General features: G+C 46.4%; 1 protein-coding gene across 4 annotated transcripts in view; it reads left to right on the top strand.

Annotated features, from left to right (window-relative positions):
* SNX29 (sorting nexin 29) overlaps positions 1 to 17,348 on the top strand; it is a 520,598-nt gene that overhangs the window by 58,399 nt on the left and 444,851 nt on the right. The window lies entirely within an intron of this gene.

Genomic DNA, 17,348 nt, shown 5'->3' with positions numbered 1-17,348 from the left:
ATAATACAGTTGGTCTATTTTGTGTAGCAATTGTTGGGACGTGGGACTGTCTGTAGTTTTCCAGTATGTGGGAATCAGAAACTTGGCTGCCGCTATTATGTTGGGAGCCAATGTAGAAAACCTCTTATGTCCAGGCCACACTGGAGAGTTCAGCAATGCTGCTTCTGGCATCAGTTTTGCTTTTTTCCCAGTTACATCTTGAATAGTTTTTTTCTATGAGCGCCCAAAAACGTTTTATATTTGGGCAAGACCACCACAGATGGAGATAGTCACCCTCTTCAGTTTCACATCTCCAGCACTTTGTATGTAGGTTCACTCGCCAGGCCTGAAACTGTGTCTGAGAAATATACCATCTGGACACTACTTTATAGGAGTTTTCTTGGGTTTTAATGCATTTAGTCGGGCCATGGGAATGTTTGTATATATGAAGTACTTGTTCTTGGGAGAACGTGTAACCTAGATCTTTTTCCCACTTTGCTTTAAAGGCTCGCTTAAAGCTTAGGCCTGCTGAAAGAAGTTCTTGGTATATTGTAGATAGTACTTTTAAGGGCTTGTTTGAGTAGGAGCAAAGAATCTCGTAAGGTGTGAGTTTGCGCGAGATATCTGCATAATAGTGTAGTTTTTTTAAGGGTCTCTTTTATTGTGGAGTAATGCATAAAATTGATGTTTGCAAGACCAGGGAGTTTACAAATTTCTGGATGTGGTAGGAGCACTCCATCTATCAATAGCTGGTCTATTGAGATTTTCATCCCATGTGGTATGTCCGTGGATGACGCTTCTAAGGAGTGAACTAATATGTCCGAGAGTGTTAGTAATGGTGATGAGGGGGGTACTAGGATGCTGTGTGTTTTCGCCCACACCTTTAGTAAGGAGCGTGTAAGCAGGTTTGGATGAGGGTGGGGGATTCGCGACAAAGAGTAAGTCAATAGATGTGGTCTGATAGGTGTGGGGAATCGAGATATATATATATATATATATATATATTGTGGCAGGGCTAAGGGTCGTGTAATCGATGGGAGATATGTGTCTCATATATGGCTTGTCTCTATAATGTAAGGCAGAAGTAAAGCATAACAGATATTGTTATTGTTTTTGTTTGAAGGACCTGTGGTGAGGTCACAGTCATGTGACCAGTCAGCTGCTGGGAACGTGGGTGTGGCTACAGCCTTATAATGTGGCCTGCTCCTGAACCAAGGAGTTGTGTGTGGGGAGGACTAAACCTCCCATGTGTGCTGAGACTCCTGCTCTGAGTCTACAACTACGGACATTGTGTTATTTTGCCTGAGCTAAAAGGCTATTTGTTTGCTGTTACGTTGCCTTGTGCGTTTATGCTGTGAATAAACTGCAAGCACTGTGGAAGAACCTGTCTCACATTTGTCTCCCGCTGCACCTAAGCGAGCCACATCCCCACAATTGGTGGTACACGTGCGGGCAGCGGTCCCAGCAGAGACTTGAGACAGTTGCTGCATGTCCTGGGTGAAGTTTGCAGCGGGGCAACAAGCATTGCCAGGAATCATGGAGGACCTCATGAAACACCTGGTCCAGTCCCAGGCACTGCAGCAGGAAACCAACAAGCTGTTGTTACAGCAGATCCAGCAAAGCTAGCAGGAGCAGCGGCAGCAGTTCCAGCAAAGCCAGCAGGAACAACAGCAGCAGATGCAGCTTCTGGCAACCGCCATCCAGGAGGGCAGGACGAGCGCCCCAACCCCAGGTCGGGCTGATGCCACCGACGTCGAGAAGGCGGTAAGACGCGCATTACAAAAAATGACCCCTGAGGATGATGTGGAGGCCTTCCTGACGGTGTTTGAAAGGGTGGCTGAGAGGGAAAAACTTCAGCCAGAGCGGTGGGCGGAGGTACTGGCCCCTTACCTAACGGGGGAGCCCCAGAAGGCGTACTTTGACCTGACGGTACAAGATGCCAGAGAGTATCCCAAATTAAAAGCGGAAATTCTCGCCCGCTTGGGGGTAACAATGACTACCAGGGCACAGAGAGTGCATCGTTGGGCCTATCACCGGGACAAACCCCCGCGCTCCCAAATGTTTGACCTGTTGCACCTGGTCCAGAAATGGCTGCAGCCAGAGTCGGCTTCCCCTGCACAGATGGTAGAGCGAGTTGTGATGGATCGGTTTGTGCATTCTCTGCCGAGACCTCTACAGACTTGGGTTGCCCAGGGTGATCCCCAAAATGCTGATGAACTGGTTGGGCTGGTCGAGAGATACCAGGGGATGGAAGGTTCCTTAGGGAAGCAGCCCATTCCATATTGGGGGTCCCAGCAGGGGGCGGAGTCACAAAAAGGGGTGGTGCGTCCAAGGTCAAAAGGGGCGGGGGAGGCGGTGCCCAAGGTCCCCTCGGGTGTTATTTGCTGGAAGTGTCATGGGCCAGGACATATAGCGGCCCGTTGTCCCCAGACCACCGAGCAGATGGACTGCAGCATGGGACGCCGTAGTTCATACTACGCATATCCAGCTTGCAGTGTGAACTCGCTACCTAACAAGGGGCCACAAGCGTGTCCCGTGAAGGTGAACGGTCGAGCAGTAATGGCGCTTCTGGACTCCGGGAGCTTGGTGACCCTTGTGAGGGCCAGTTTTCCTCTAAACATACTCCCGGGTAAAAAGATTGGTGTTCGGTGCATACATGGCGATGCAAAGGACTACCCTATGGCTAGGGTGAAGATTGAAACGGCGCATGGCACCGAGTCGCATGAAGTTGGCGTTGTTCGAGACTTGTTGCATCCCATAATTATTGGCCGGGATTTCTGTCTGTTTTGGGATCTGTGGGGGATGGGTTCTGAGTGTGCTAGCAAGAGCAGGGAACCAATCCACCCCACTGAGGTATCGCCACCACCAGAGGCAGACGAGTTCCCTTTATGTGTCCTTGTTGGGGATGAAGAGGAAGGGTCCCCTGTACCTGACATCCCGGACGGGTTTGCCGAAGGAGATCCTGACCGACCAGGGGACACCTTTTATGAGCAAGGTGATGAGAGAATTGTGCAGAGTCTTGCAAATTTCCCAGCTGAGGACTTCAGTGTACCATCCACAGTCAGATGGCCTTGTTGAGAGGTTTAACAAGACCCTGAAGAGCATGCTGAGAAAAGTCATAGAGGAAGATGGTAGAGACTGGGATTGTCTCTTACCGTATTTACTGTTTTCTATCCGTGAAGTTCCCCAGGCCTCCACGGGGTTCTCCCCCTTCGAGCTTCTGTACGGCCGGCATCCGCGAGGTCTCCTAGATATAGCCAAGGAAACCTGGGAAGCCGAAGTCACGCCCCACAGAAGCGTCATTGAGCATGTGGCACTGATGCAGCAGAGGGTTGCAAAGGTGATGCCCATTGTTAAAGAACATCTCCGCCAGGCACAAGAGGCTCAGGCCAGGGTCTACAACCGGTCAGCCAGAGTGAGGCAGTTCAATCCGGGAGACCGAGTTCTCGTGCTAATCCCGACGGTGGAAAGTAAGTTCTTGGCCAAGTGGCAAGGGCCATATGAGGTGGTGGAGAAACTGGGAGACGTAAACTACAAGATCCACCAACCCGGAAGACGGAAGCCATACCAGGTTTACCATGTTAACCTTATCAAGCCGTGGCAAGATAGAGAGCCAGCGGTAACTCCGTGCTTGCTGGGCAACCTAGAAGGGGAGGTTGGAGCCGTTACCATAGCGGAGACTCTATCGAAGGCCCAGAAGCAGCAGTGCCGGGAGTTACTCCAGAAAAACCGGGACCTGTTCTCAGAGTTGCCGGGGTGCACGAAGGTGGTGGAGCACGAAATTCTGACCGAGCCACATGTGCGGGTGAACGTGAAACCATATCGTATTCCTGAGGCCCGGCGAGAGGTAATCTCCAAGGAGGTGCAGCGTATGTTGAAGCTCTGGGTCATTGAGGAATCCAAGAGCGGCTGGTCGAGCCCGATTGTCCTGGTCCCAAAACCTGATGGTGAATGGAGGTTCTGCAACGATTACCGGAAGCTGAATGAGGTCTCCAAGTTCGACGCTTATCCCATGCCACGCGTTGATGAGCTCATTGAGAGACTTGGACCTGCCAGGTACATAACCACTTTGGATCTGACCAAGGGATATTGGCAGATCCCCATGGCACAGGAAGCCAAGGAGAAGACAGCATTCTCCACACCAGACGGGTGCTTCCAGTATGTCCGGATGCCGTTTGGCCTACAGGGAGCTCCAGCAACCTTCCAGAGGGCGATGGATAGAATCCTTGCACCTCATAAGCTATACGCTGCTGCATACCTGGATGATATCGTCATCTTTACCCCGGACTGGGAGACTCACCTGGAAAAGGTCCAAGCAGTGTTTGACGCTCTAAGAGAGGCAGGGTTTACAATAAACCCGAAGAAGTGTGCCTTGGGGAGAGAAGAAGCCAAGTACCTCGGATATGTAGTGGGGCGTGGCGAGATCAAACCCCAAATCAATAAAGTGGAGGCAATTCAAACATGGCCGAGACCTCTGTCAAAGAAGCAAGTTAAAGCCTTCCTGGGGATTGTGGGATATTACAGGAGGTTTATCCCAAACTTCGCCACAATGGCTGCACCTCTAACTGATCTGCTTAAAGGGACAAAGTCAGTGATGGTCAGCTGGTCCGAAGAAGCAGAGTCAGCCTTCCAAGAAATGAAGGGAGCTCTTTGTAAGCAGCCCGTTTTGGTGGCCCCAGACTTTAAACGTGAATTTGTCCTCCAGACAGATGCCTCAGATGTCGGGGTAGGAGCTGTCCTTTCCCAAGAGATACGTGGGGAGGAGCATCCTGTTCTCTACTTGAGTAGGAAGTTGACTTCTTGTGAGAGAAATTACTCAGTTGTAGAGAAGGAGTGTTTGGCCATAAAATGGGCAGTGGACACATTACGGTACTACCTGGTGGGACGGAAGTTTAGGTTAATATCCGACCATGCCCCACTCAGGTGGATGAGGGAAACCAAGGGCAAGAATGCTAGGGTCACCCGCTGGTTCTTAGCCCTACAAGACTTCAGCTTCCATGTAGAGCATAGGGCCGGGAAGCTACATGGGAATGCCGATGCCCTCTCCAGAATCCCTTGCCTGGTAGGTGAAAGTGCCAAGCCCCACGGCTTTAGGCAGAGGGGGGAGGTATGTGGCAGGGCTAAGGGTCGTGTAATCGATGGGAGATATGTGACTCATAAATGGCTTGTCTCTATAATGTAAGGCAGAAGTAAAGCATAACAGATATTGTTATTGTTTTTGTTTGAAGGACCTGTGGTGAGGTCACAGTCAGGTGACCAGTCAGCTGCTGGGAACGTGGGTGTGGCTACAGCCTTATAATGTGTCCTGCTCCTGAACCAAGGAGTTGTGTGTGGGGAGGACTAAACCTCCCATGTGTGCTGAGACTCCTGCTCTGAGTCTACAACTACGGACATTGGGTTATTTTGCCTGAGCTAAAAGGCTATTTGTTTGCTGTTACGTTGCCTTGTGCGTTTATGCTGTGAATAAACTGCAAGCACTGTGGAAGAACCTGTCTCACATTTGTCTCCCGCTGCACCTAAGCGAGCCACATCCCCACAATATATATATATATATATATATATATATATATATATATATATATATATATATATATATATATAATGTGTATGTAGATAGATAGATAGATAGATAGATAGATATACGGATATGGGCACGGCGTATTTTATTGTGCACATTGGTCATTCAATGTTACACATGCCAAACATTAAATAAAACATCTAAGGCCGTCTGGCCACTAACTAACAATAGAAGGCTAACTACAAAATAAACCTATATAACAGCAAACAAGTCCATGTACTCTTACTGTGTCAGCTCCCAGCCCAGCAGACGAGAGAGAGAGAGCCCAGCTCCTCCTGATTATATCAGCTGGACCCGTCAGGAATCAAAACCTGGATTGAACATGTGGACGAGGAACCACCAGTCTTTTCCACGCTGATCACTAAAGAAACCAGGACCAGATTACAGTGAAATAAACCGGCTTCACTATCAGTATAGGGAGACATATGCAATGAAACGGGCGGAAATATCTGTTTTCTAGTACCTCTCCCCTTGGCACCTCACACACCTCCATCCTCTGTTCGAGCCCGTGGGGTCGGACACAGCGAGTCACCAAGCAGTGCGTTCTAGACAACGCATCTGCATTTCTGTGCGCTGCGCCCGCCTTGTGCTCCACGGAAAATTTAAACCCTTGTAATGCTAAGAACCAGCGTGTCACCCGCGCATTGCCCTCTTTTGCCTGGGACATCCACATTAGGAGCGAATGGTCCGTCATTAGCCTAAATTGGCGACCTAGTAAATAATAGCGCAAGGTGTACAGGGCCCATTTCACAGCCAGGGCTTCCCGCTCAACTACACTGTAGTTCTTTTCTGCCCTCGTAAGCTTTCTGCTTAGATAGGCCACTGGGTGTTCCTCGCCATTCACTTCTTGAGACAACACTGTGCCGAGGCCCACCCCAGAGGCGTCCGTTTGGACATTAAACTCCCTTTTAAAGTCTGGCGCAACCAACACTGTTTGGTCACAGAGGAACGTTTTCAATCGTTGAAAGGCCTCCTCTGCTTCTGCGTTCCACTTTATTGTGACAGATTTCGACCCCTTAGTAAAATCTGTGAGAGGGGCTGCGATGGTCGCAAAATGTTTGATGAACCGCCTGTAATAACCAACGATCCCTAAAAAAGCTCCAACCTGTTTTTTGGTTACAGGTTGTGGCCATTTCTGAATAGAGTCCACTTTATTGGCCTGAGGCTTTACATAGGTATAGGCGAAAGCTCTTTCTCTATTTTTATCCACTGCTTATCCTGCGAGCCCCGAATCAGGTTTACTGACCGTGCCAGCACCGTGGCATAATAGTACTTCCTTATATCAGGAGCGCCCATTCCACCTCTTGCTTTAGGTGAAGTTAGTGTGTGGTAGGCTATACGGGGTTTTGCACTGTCCCACATGTATTTAGAGAGGAGGGAATTTACTTTAGCCAGATAAGAATCCGGGACATGTATGGGCAGCATTTGGAACATGTAGGTAAATTTTGGTAATATCAGGCTTTTTAAAAGATTTTTCCTACCTGTCCAGGATAAGAATGGGTCCCTCCAGGATCTAATTGTAGCGGCGGCGTGATATAATAATGAGTAGTAGTTATGTGTAAGCAGTTCTTTCTCAGTCCTACTTATTTTGACTCCCAGGTACGTGGTATAGTTCTTGGGCCAGGTGAACGGGTATTGACTCTTCAGTTTCTTAAGAATATGTTGTGGAACATTTAGATCCAATGCCTCAGATTTAGACATATTCACCTTAACGTTTGAGATATTACTGTATTCATCTAATATCTTCATAAGGGCTGGAAAGCTTTTGAGTGGTTTTGTCATTGTGGCAGACTTGTAGCTTCAAGCTTTAAATTGTTGGCCATGAACACGTTCATACAGTGGCTTGTGAAAGTGTTCACCCCTCCAACCTCTTGGCATTTTTTGTGCTTTGGTAGCTCGCAACCTGGAATTTTACTGTTTTTTTTAGGGTTTGCATTCTTATTATTTCTTATTTATTCTTATAGCACAATTTATTCCATGGCACTTTACATGTGAAAAGGGGTATATATAATAAAAATTAAGTACAATAATCATTAACAAAAAGAGTCAGCGACTGGTACAAGAAGAGAGAGGACCCTGCCCGTAAGGGCTCACAGTCTGTAAGGGATGGGTGAGGATACAGTAGATGAGGGTGTTCGCGCATCGGTTTGGTGGAACGAGGGTTACTTCAGGTTGTAGGCTTGTCGGAAGAGGTAGGTCTTCAGGTTCCTTTTGACGGAATCCATGGTAGGCGAGAGTATGATATATTGGGGTAGAATGTTCCAGAGTAGGGAAATGCATGGGAAAAATCTTGTATGCGATTGTGGGAATAGTAGAGAAGGAGATCTTGTGAGGATCGGAGGTTGCATGCAGGTAAGTACTGGGAGACTAGGTCACAGATGTAAGGAGGAGACAGGTTGTGAATGGCTTTGTATGCCAAGGTTTGCATCAGTTCATGTATAAAACATGCCAACAACTGTGAATCAAATAACAAATAGGTCAAAGTACCTGAAAATTTAAGTGTGCATAACTATTCACCCCCCCTAAAGTCAGTCGTTTGAAAAGCCTTCTTTGGTGGCAATTACATCTCCAAATCGCTTTGGATAAGTCTCTGTGAGCTTTCCACATCTGGCCACTGGTATTTTTGCCCATTCCTCAACCCAAAACTGCTCCAGCTCCTTCAAGTTAGATGGTTTCCTCTGGTGAACAGCACTCTTCAAGTCTGACCACAGATTCTCAATTGAATTAAAGTCTGGGCTTTAACTAGGCCACTCAAAAACAATTACACACTTTCACTTAAACTACTTGAGTGTTGCTTTAGCAGTATGCTTTGGGTCATTGTCTTGTTGGAAGGTGAACCTCCGTCCCAGTCTCAAAGTATTGACAGACTGAAACAAGTTTTGCTCATGAATATCTCCCTGTATTTTGCACCATCCAACTTCCTCTCCACTAGGACCATTTTCCCTGTCCCACCTGTTGAAAAACATCCCCAGAAAATGATGCTGCCACCACCATGTTTCACTGTGGGAATGGTGTTTTTGGAGTGATGAGCTGTGTTGGTTTGGCGCCAGACAGTGTTTAGCTTGGTGGTAAAAAGTTACATTTTGGTCTCATCTGACCATAGCACCTTCCTCCATAAAATTGGAGATTTTCCCACATGTGTTTTGGCAAACTTAAATCAAGCCATACAATTTTTGTGTGTAAGTAAAGGCTTTTTTCTGTCCACTCTTCCATAACGGACCCCTCTATGGAATGTATAGCTTATTGTGGTAGTATGGACAGATCTCTGCTTGAGGACTCTGCAGCTCCTTCAGGGTTACCTTTGGTCTCTGTGCTGCCTCTCTGATTAATGCCCTCCTTGCCCGGGCTGACTGTTTTGGTGGTCGGCCCTCTCTTAGTAGGTTTGTTGTGTTGCCATGTTCTTTCTATGAGATGATAATGGATTTGATGGTGCTCCGAGGGATCATCAGAGATTGGGATGTTTTTTGTTTTTTTTTATAACCCTACCTTGACTTGTACTTCTCAACAACTTTTTCCCTGACTTGTCTGGAGATCTCATTGGTCTTCATGGTGTTTGGTTAGTGGTGCCTCTTGCTTAATGATGTTGCAGCCTTTGTGGCCTTTCAGAAATGGTGTGTATATACTGACAGACATGTGACACTTAGATTGTAGACCACCACTTCCTTTCACTAGGCATGTGACTTATGAAGGGAATTGCTTGCATCAGAAATTTTTTAGGGGCTTCATTGCAAAAGGGGTGAATTCATATGCACGTGCCAATTTTTAGTTAACGTATATACTCGCGTATAAGCCGAGATTATTAGCCCATTTTTTGGGGCTGAAAGTTCCTCTCTCGGCTTATACGTGAGTCATATAGCCAGGGGGTAGGTGGGGGAGGGGGAGCCACATCATACTGACCCCCCTGGCGCGTCTCTGCATCCCCCCTGCTTATCCCATGGTCTCCTTTCCTTCCTACAGCGGTAACATGGTACCGCTCACTAAAGTCCTGAATATGCACATATTTATGACTTTAATGAGCGGTACCACGTGACCGCTGAAGGAAGGGAGACCGTGGGAGAACGGGGCTGCAGAGACGTGCCAGGGGAAGTTAAGTATATGCGATATTCACCTGTCCCGGTTCCAACGCTGCTTGCCGCTGTCTGCCCGCCGGGTCCCTCTGATAGTGACGTTCAGACAGCAGAGGGCGCGATGATGTAGTCAGTGCGCGTCCTGTGCCTGAACAGTCATGGACAGAGGGACCCGGCGGGCAGACAGCGGCAAGCAGCGTTGGAACTGGGACAGGTGAATATCTGAGATGCTGGGTCCTGAGCCAGCGGCAACACCTGTCCCCCATAGCGCGCCGGTGTCCCCACCTGCTCAGCACACCGGCACCTGGCCCCCAGGGGCAAGAGGTGAGTATGTCTTTTTTTTTTTTAATGCCTGCAGTAGCAGCAGCAGCAATATATGGGGGCATATTCAATGGGGGCATATTCAATGGAGCATCTTATGGGGCAGCATATGGGGGCATATTCAATGCAGCATCTTATGGTGGCAGCATATGGAAGCATAATCAATGGAGCATCTCATGGGGGAAGCATATAGGGGCATATTCAATGGAGCATCTTATGGAGCAGCATATGGGGGCATATTCAGTGGAGCATCTTATGGGGGCAGCATATGGGGGCATATGGCATATTCAGTGGAGCATCTTATGGGGGCAGCATATTCAATGGAGCATCTTATGGGGGCAGCATATAGGGGCATATTCAATGGAGCATCTTATGGGGGCAGCATATTGGGGCATATTCAATGGAGCATCTTATGGTGGCAGCATATGGAAGCATATTCAATGGAGCATCTTATGGGGGCAGCATATGGGGGCATATTCAATGGAGCATCTTATAGTGGAAGCATATTCAATGGAGCATCTTATGGGGGCAGCATATAGGGGCATATTCAATGGAGCATCGTATGGGAGTAGCATATGGGGGCATATTCAATGGAGCATCTTATGGGGGCAGCATATGGAAGCATATTCAATGGAGCATTTTATGGGGGCAGCGTATGGAGCATCTTATGTGGGCAGCATATAGGGGCATATTCAATGGAGCATCTTATGGGGGCAGCATATTGGGGCATATTCAATGGAGCATCTTATGGTGGCAGCATATGGAAGCATATTCAATGGAGCATCTTATGGGGGAAGCATATAGGGGCATATTCAATGGAGCATCTTATGGGGCAGCATATGGGGGCATATTCAGTGGAGCATCTTATGGGGGCAGCATATGGGGGCATATGGCATATTCAGTGGAGCATCTTATGGGGGCAGCATATTCAATGGAGCATCTCATGGGGGCAGCATATAGGGGCATATTCAATGGAGCATCTTATGGGGGCAGCATATTGGGGCATATTCAATGGAGCATCTTATGGTGGCAGCATATGGAAGCATATTCAATGGAGCATCTTATGGGGGCAGCATATGGGGGCATATTCAATGGAGCATCTTATAGTGGAAGCATATTCAATGGAGCATCTTATGGGGGCAGCATATAGGGGCATATTCAATGGAGCATCGTATGGGAGTAGCATATGGGGGCATATTCAATGGAGCATCTTATGGGGGCAGCATATGGAAGCATATTCAATGGAGCATTTTATGGGGGCAGCGTATGGAGCATCTTATGGGGGCAGCATATAGGGGCATATTCTATTAAGCATCTTATGGGGGCAGCATATGGGGGTATATTCAATGGAGCATCTTATGGGGGCAGCATATGGGGGATATTCAATGGAGCATCTTATGGGGGCAGCATATGGGGGCATATTCAATGGAGCATCTTATGGGGGCAGCATATGGGGTCATATGGCATATTCAGTGGAGCATCTTATGGGGGCAGCATATTCAATGGAGCATCTCATGGGGGCAGCATATAGGGGCATATTCAATGGAGCATCTTATGGGGGCAGCATATTGGGGCATATTCAATGGAGCATCTTATGGTGGCAGCATATGGAAGCATATTCAATGGAGCATCTTATGGGGGCAGCATATGGGGGCATATTCAATGGAGCATCTTATAGTGGAAGCATATTCAATGGAGCATCTTATGGGGGCAGCATATAGGGGCATATTCAATGGAGCATCGTATGGGAGTAGCATATGGGGGCATATTCAATGGAGCATCTTATGGGGGCAGCATATGGAAGCATATTCAATGGAGCATTTTATGGGGGCAGCGTATGGAGCATCTTATGGGGGCAGCATATAGGGGCATATTCAATGGAGCATCTTATGGGGGCAGCATATTGGGGCATATTCAATGGAGCATCTTATGGTGGCAGCATATGGAAGCATATTCAATGGAGCATCTTATGGGGGCAGCATATGGGGGCATATTCAATGGAGCATCTTATAGTGGCAGCATATGGAAGCATATTCAATGGAGCATCTTATGGGGGCAGCATATAGGGGCATATTCAATGGAGCATCGTATGGGAGTAGCATATGGGGGCATATTCAATGGAGCATCTTATGGGGGCAGCATATGGAAGCATATTCAATGGAGCATTTTATGGGGGCAGCGTATGGAGCATCTTATGGGGGCAGCATATAGGGGCATATTCTATTAAGCATCTTATGGGGGCAGCATATGGGGGTATATTCAATGGAGCATCTTATGGGGGCAGCATATGGGGGATATTCAATGGAGCATCTTATGGGGGCAGCATATGGGGGCATATTCAATGGAGCATCTTATGGGGGCAGCATATGGGGGCATATGGCATATTCAGTGGAGCATCTTATGGGGGCAGCATATTCAATGGAGCATCTCATGGGGGCAGCATATAGGGGCATATTCAATGGAGCATCTTATGGGGGCAGCATATGGGGGTATATTCAATGGAGCATCTTATGGGGGCAGCATATGGGGGCATATTCAATGGAGCATCTTATGGGGGCAGCATATGGAAGCATATTCAATGGAGCATTTTATGGGGGCAGCGTATGGAGCATCTTATGGGGGCAGCATATAGGGGCATATTCTATTAAGCATCTTATGGGGGCAGCATATGGGGGTATATTCAATGGAGCATCTTATGGGGGCAGCATATGGGGGATATTCAATGGAGCATCTTATGGGGGCATATTCAATAGAGCATCTTATGGGGGCAGCATATGGGGCATAATCTATGGAGCATTTTATGGGGCCTATTCTATGGAACATTTTTTGGGGCAGCATATGGGGCATAATCTATGGAACGTCTTATGGGGCCATAACCTATATGGGGCATATTATTCTATGGGGCATCTTATGGGGGAATAATCTATGGAGCATCTTATGGGGCATATTCTATGGAGCATCTTATGGGGCCATTATTAACCTTTGTGCAGCATTATATGGGGCGTATTTTGTATGGAGCATCTTATGGGGTCCATCATGAACTGTATGGAGCATTATATGGGGTTCCTGATTCAATATGGATATTCAGAAACATTTAACCTACTGATGTCTCAATTAATTTTACTTTTATTGGTATTTATTTATATTTTTAAAATTTACCAGTAGCTGCTGCATTTTCCACCCTAGGCTTATACACAAGTCAATACGTTTTCCCAGTTTTTTGTCGCAAAATTAAGGGGGTTGGCTTATACGCGGGTCGGCTTATACATTAGTATATACAGTATTTGTTCCCATAAATGTAATTTATGCCTACATTTTCTCACTTCACCAGCTAAGAATGTTTAGTGCTGATGCATCACACACAAATCAGATTACAAAAATATTTAAACACAGATTGTTATGTAACAAAATAGGTAAAAAAAAACGAAGGTACAAGCCAATGTGTCTTCGTACTTATTGTAATTTATTCATAGACTGATACATATAAAAACAACTTGAAGGTCTCCAATAATTATTTTTTCATAAAGTTTTGTGTATTTAGGTTGACATTCACCTTCTTTAATTTTTTTTCTATTTCTTTACCTCTGTGGCATTTTTAGAGGGGTGAGTGCTTCATCGGGTGGAGAGTTTGATATGTGTATATAAAAAGAAAAATACTTATCTGTAGGGGTTGTTCATACATTTATCCTTTATTGTGAAAGTCTCTTTGCTTATTCTTATTTGTACATGTTATGTCTCTGTACAATAAAATCATTTAAAAATTAGAAAACTGAAAAAAATGTATGTATATACAGTACAGACCAAAAGTTTGGACACACCTTCTCATTCAAAGAGTTTTCTTTATTTTCATGACTATGAAAATTGTAGATTCAATCTGAAGGCATCAAAACTATGAATTAACACTATGAATTAACAGAATTATATAATTAACAAAAAAGTGTGAAACAACTGAAAATGTCTTGTATTCTAGGTTCTTCAAAGTAGCCACCTTTTGCTTTGATTACTGCTTTGCACACTGTTGGCATTCTTATGATGAGCTTCAAGAGGTAGTCACCGGAAATGGTTTTCACTTCACAGGTGTGCCCTGTCAGGTTTAATAAGTGGGATTTCTTGCCTTATAAATGGGGTTGGGAACATCAGTTGTGTTGTGCAGAAGTCTGGTGGATACACAGACATGGCATCTTTCAGTTTTCACAGTCCCTAAACACGCTGGACCTGCTTTGTCCAGTAACTATGGGCAACTGCAGCGCCGTATTAAAGTCTCTTTACTCACAGCCATACACAGACCTTGATATCCTCTGGATTACAGCTGGGAAACATATCCTCCTGTTTGCTGCTGTTAAACACCCTAGTCCTCCTTCGGGCACAAGACATTCACCTCCGGGCACAGGACATCCACCTCCGAGACCAGTTACCGTGGACTGCATCACCGCTGTGTATGCTGCGGGTGCCAGGCTATTCAGCTGCCCTGGCTACTGGTTTCGCTTGCCTATGTTGCCTCACACAGGTATAGCTCTGCAAAGCCGACTGCCCTGCACAGTAGCACACACCAGACTGACATTGATATTACACCTGACACACACAAACCCTTTCCTGCCGGGCTTTTAACAAAAGAACCTGTGGCCTTTAGCTACATAGAAAACCTGGGCCTGGAGTGAAACGGACTGCACAACTACTAGTCTGTTTCAAAACACAACATCCCAGAGCAGTTTTTCCCTACATGTGCCTCGGACACTAGCATGTCCAAGGCTAGCACTAATTTTTATCATTTTAGTCTGCATTGTAGTCACAGCTACGCCCGTGACTGCCATGCATTCCTATGGCTTTCATACGCCTCCGTGTACACCCTGGGGAGACCACACAGTGACCCCTACCTGTCACATCAGTCACTGCTTCACCATTGTAATCATAGCTACGCTTGCAACTGCAATGCCCCCTCATGGCCTCAATATGCCTCCGTGCGCATCCTGGGGAGAACAAACAGCGACCCCTACCTGTCACATCAGTCACTGCTTCACCATTGTAATCATAGCTACGCTTGCGACTGCAATGCCCCCTCATGGCCTCAATATGCCTCCGTGCGCATCCTGGGGAGAACAAACAGCGACCCCTACCTGTGACACGGGTGACTGCCTCAGAATGCAAACATAACACCATCTGAAAAAAGCTGAAGTTGAAAATAGGATGGCTTCTACATACTAAACACATGTCAAAATCCACAATAGACTACCTCAGAAGGCGCAAACTGATGGTTTTACAATTGCCCTCACAGTCCCCTAATCTGAGAATCATTGAAAATCTGTGGCTAGACCTCAAAATAGCAGAGGATGCAAGACGACCCAGGAATCTCACTGAAAGGGATGAATTCTCCAAGAAAGAATGGATGAAAATCTCTCAAACAAGAATTGAAAGACTCATATCTGCCTACAAAAAGCGTTAACAAGCTGTGATACTTGCAAAAAGGGGGCACTACTAGGTGCTAACCATGCAGGATGCCCATTCTACTTTTTCGTAATTTTTAAATAGTAAAAGATGAAAATATATATATTTTTTTGTCTAAAATACAAAGGAAATGTGTCATCTCTAACTTTAGGCCTTTTAGAGATCATTTCATCTTCAACTTTCTTAACTTCCCAATAACAGCAATTTTGATTAGGGGTGCCCAAACATTTATATCCCGCTATGTATCCCTTCCTATTTTTGCTGCCTACAGTCTGAAACTACAATGTGCACATTATGATAAGAGAAGGAAAACCATTGCATGAACAGACAGCTGTTTCGGGGTGTTGCCCCTCATCAGTGTGGAGTAGGATTCTGGCTAGGTGGGAGCAATGCCTAGTAGCCAACATCACAAAACAATCACTGACCTCAGGGAGACCAGTCAAAGAAAACACTGCGGCAGCCGGCAAAGGCGCTCAATCAGTGAAATCCTAGGTGCATTACTCCCTGGGAAATACGAATATGCAAATTAAGTCCGTGCAGCCTCATTTAAGAGTCTCAAACACGGGACTAGCCGGATCTTCCTGCAGGGAAGGACCCAGCCACGGGGTGTTTGAGACTCTTAAATGAGGCACCACGGACTTTATTTGCATATTCGTATTTCCCAGGGAGCAATGCACCTAGGATTTCACTGATTGAGCGCCTTTGCCGGCTGCCGCAGTGTTTTCTTTGGTCTCTCTGAGGTCAGTGATTGTTTCGTGATGTTGGTCTACTAGGCATTGCTCCCACCTAGCCAGAATCCTACTCCACACTGATGAGGGGCAACACCCCGAAACAGCTGTCTATGGATGGATACCTGGCCTTGGTATTTCCCTTGTCATATCTGTAAACTCGTGAAGAGCTGGATATTGACTTAAAGGGCCACTTAATATGGTGGTTTCCGAAAAGAGCCACCCCTTGGCTGGGTCCTTCCCTGGAGGAAGATCTGGCTAGTCCCGTGTTTGAGACTCTTAAATGAGGCTCCACAGACTTTATTTGCAAAAGTTAGGAAGAAACTGTGGAAGCTTATATCATTCTTAGTGCCCTGAATCTGGCACTGAACACTGTGTGCTTTATATGTAAATTGCCTGCTGGCAGGTCCAGAGGGCCACTCTGAGCCTGACTTATTGATGAGCTGGAGCCGGTCCCGGCACTGCTCCTAAATGATTGACATCCGCTAAGCCTCAGCTGGAGCATTCCTGCTGAGACATCCGTGTGCAAAGGCTTAGTGTAGTGGATTAATAACTGCACTTATTACTTCATATTAAAGGATTTGTCTCAGTATATACAATTAATGGCCTATTCACAGCATAGACCATTATTATGAGTGTTGGCCTTACTCCTGATTTACCCCATGATCAGCAGACTAAAGGTGTATAGTTCACCTGTGACCACCATGGATTCCCATCACTGTCAGTGGCAAGTCCATATATACGGCTGTGCTCCATTCAAAGGCATAGAGGGCCCCTGCCTTGTTAATCGGTGGTGGTAATTAGGTCTGTGTAATAGAATACGTCCACAAAGCGAGTCTTAAAGAATCTGGGCCCTTTTGCATATAATATGTTACAGACCCTAAAATACAGATTCATTACAATTGGAAGCCGCTTAATGGCCATCACATACATAACAGCTTGGCTGAAGTGATCTATTAACTACATCACATTATTACTGTACAGTCATTGATATAAAAAATAAAAGAGATTGTCTTGTGAAAGCAAGTTATCTACCTCTCCATTTTTGATCTGAGGGGGTCTGACTGCTGGGACCCGCACAATGGGGAAATGTATCCCCATTAGAATAGAGCGGCAGTGAGCATTTTCTTCCAGCACTCCATTGACTCCCTATGGCTCTGCCGAGCACTGTAATCTTTAATTATGAAGATGAGCCTAAGGGCGTTGTCCCGCCACTGAATATAAAAAAGAAAG

This window comes from Dendrobates tinctorius, unplaced genomic scaffold (assembly GCF_039654945.1).
Source record: "Dendrobates tinctorius isolate UK_male_01 unplaced genomic scaffold, ASM3965494v1 ptg000129l, whole genome shotgun sequence".
Classification (NCBI taxonomy): Eukaryota; Metazoa; Chordata; class Amphibia; order Anura; family Dendrobatidae; genus Dendrobates; species Dendrobates tinctorius.
Note: the sequence above shows the minus strand (reverse complement) of the source record. Positions and strands in the feature narration are given on the sequence as shown.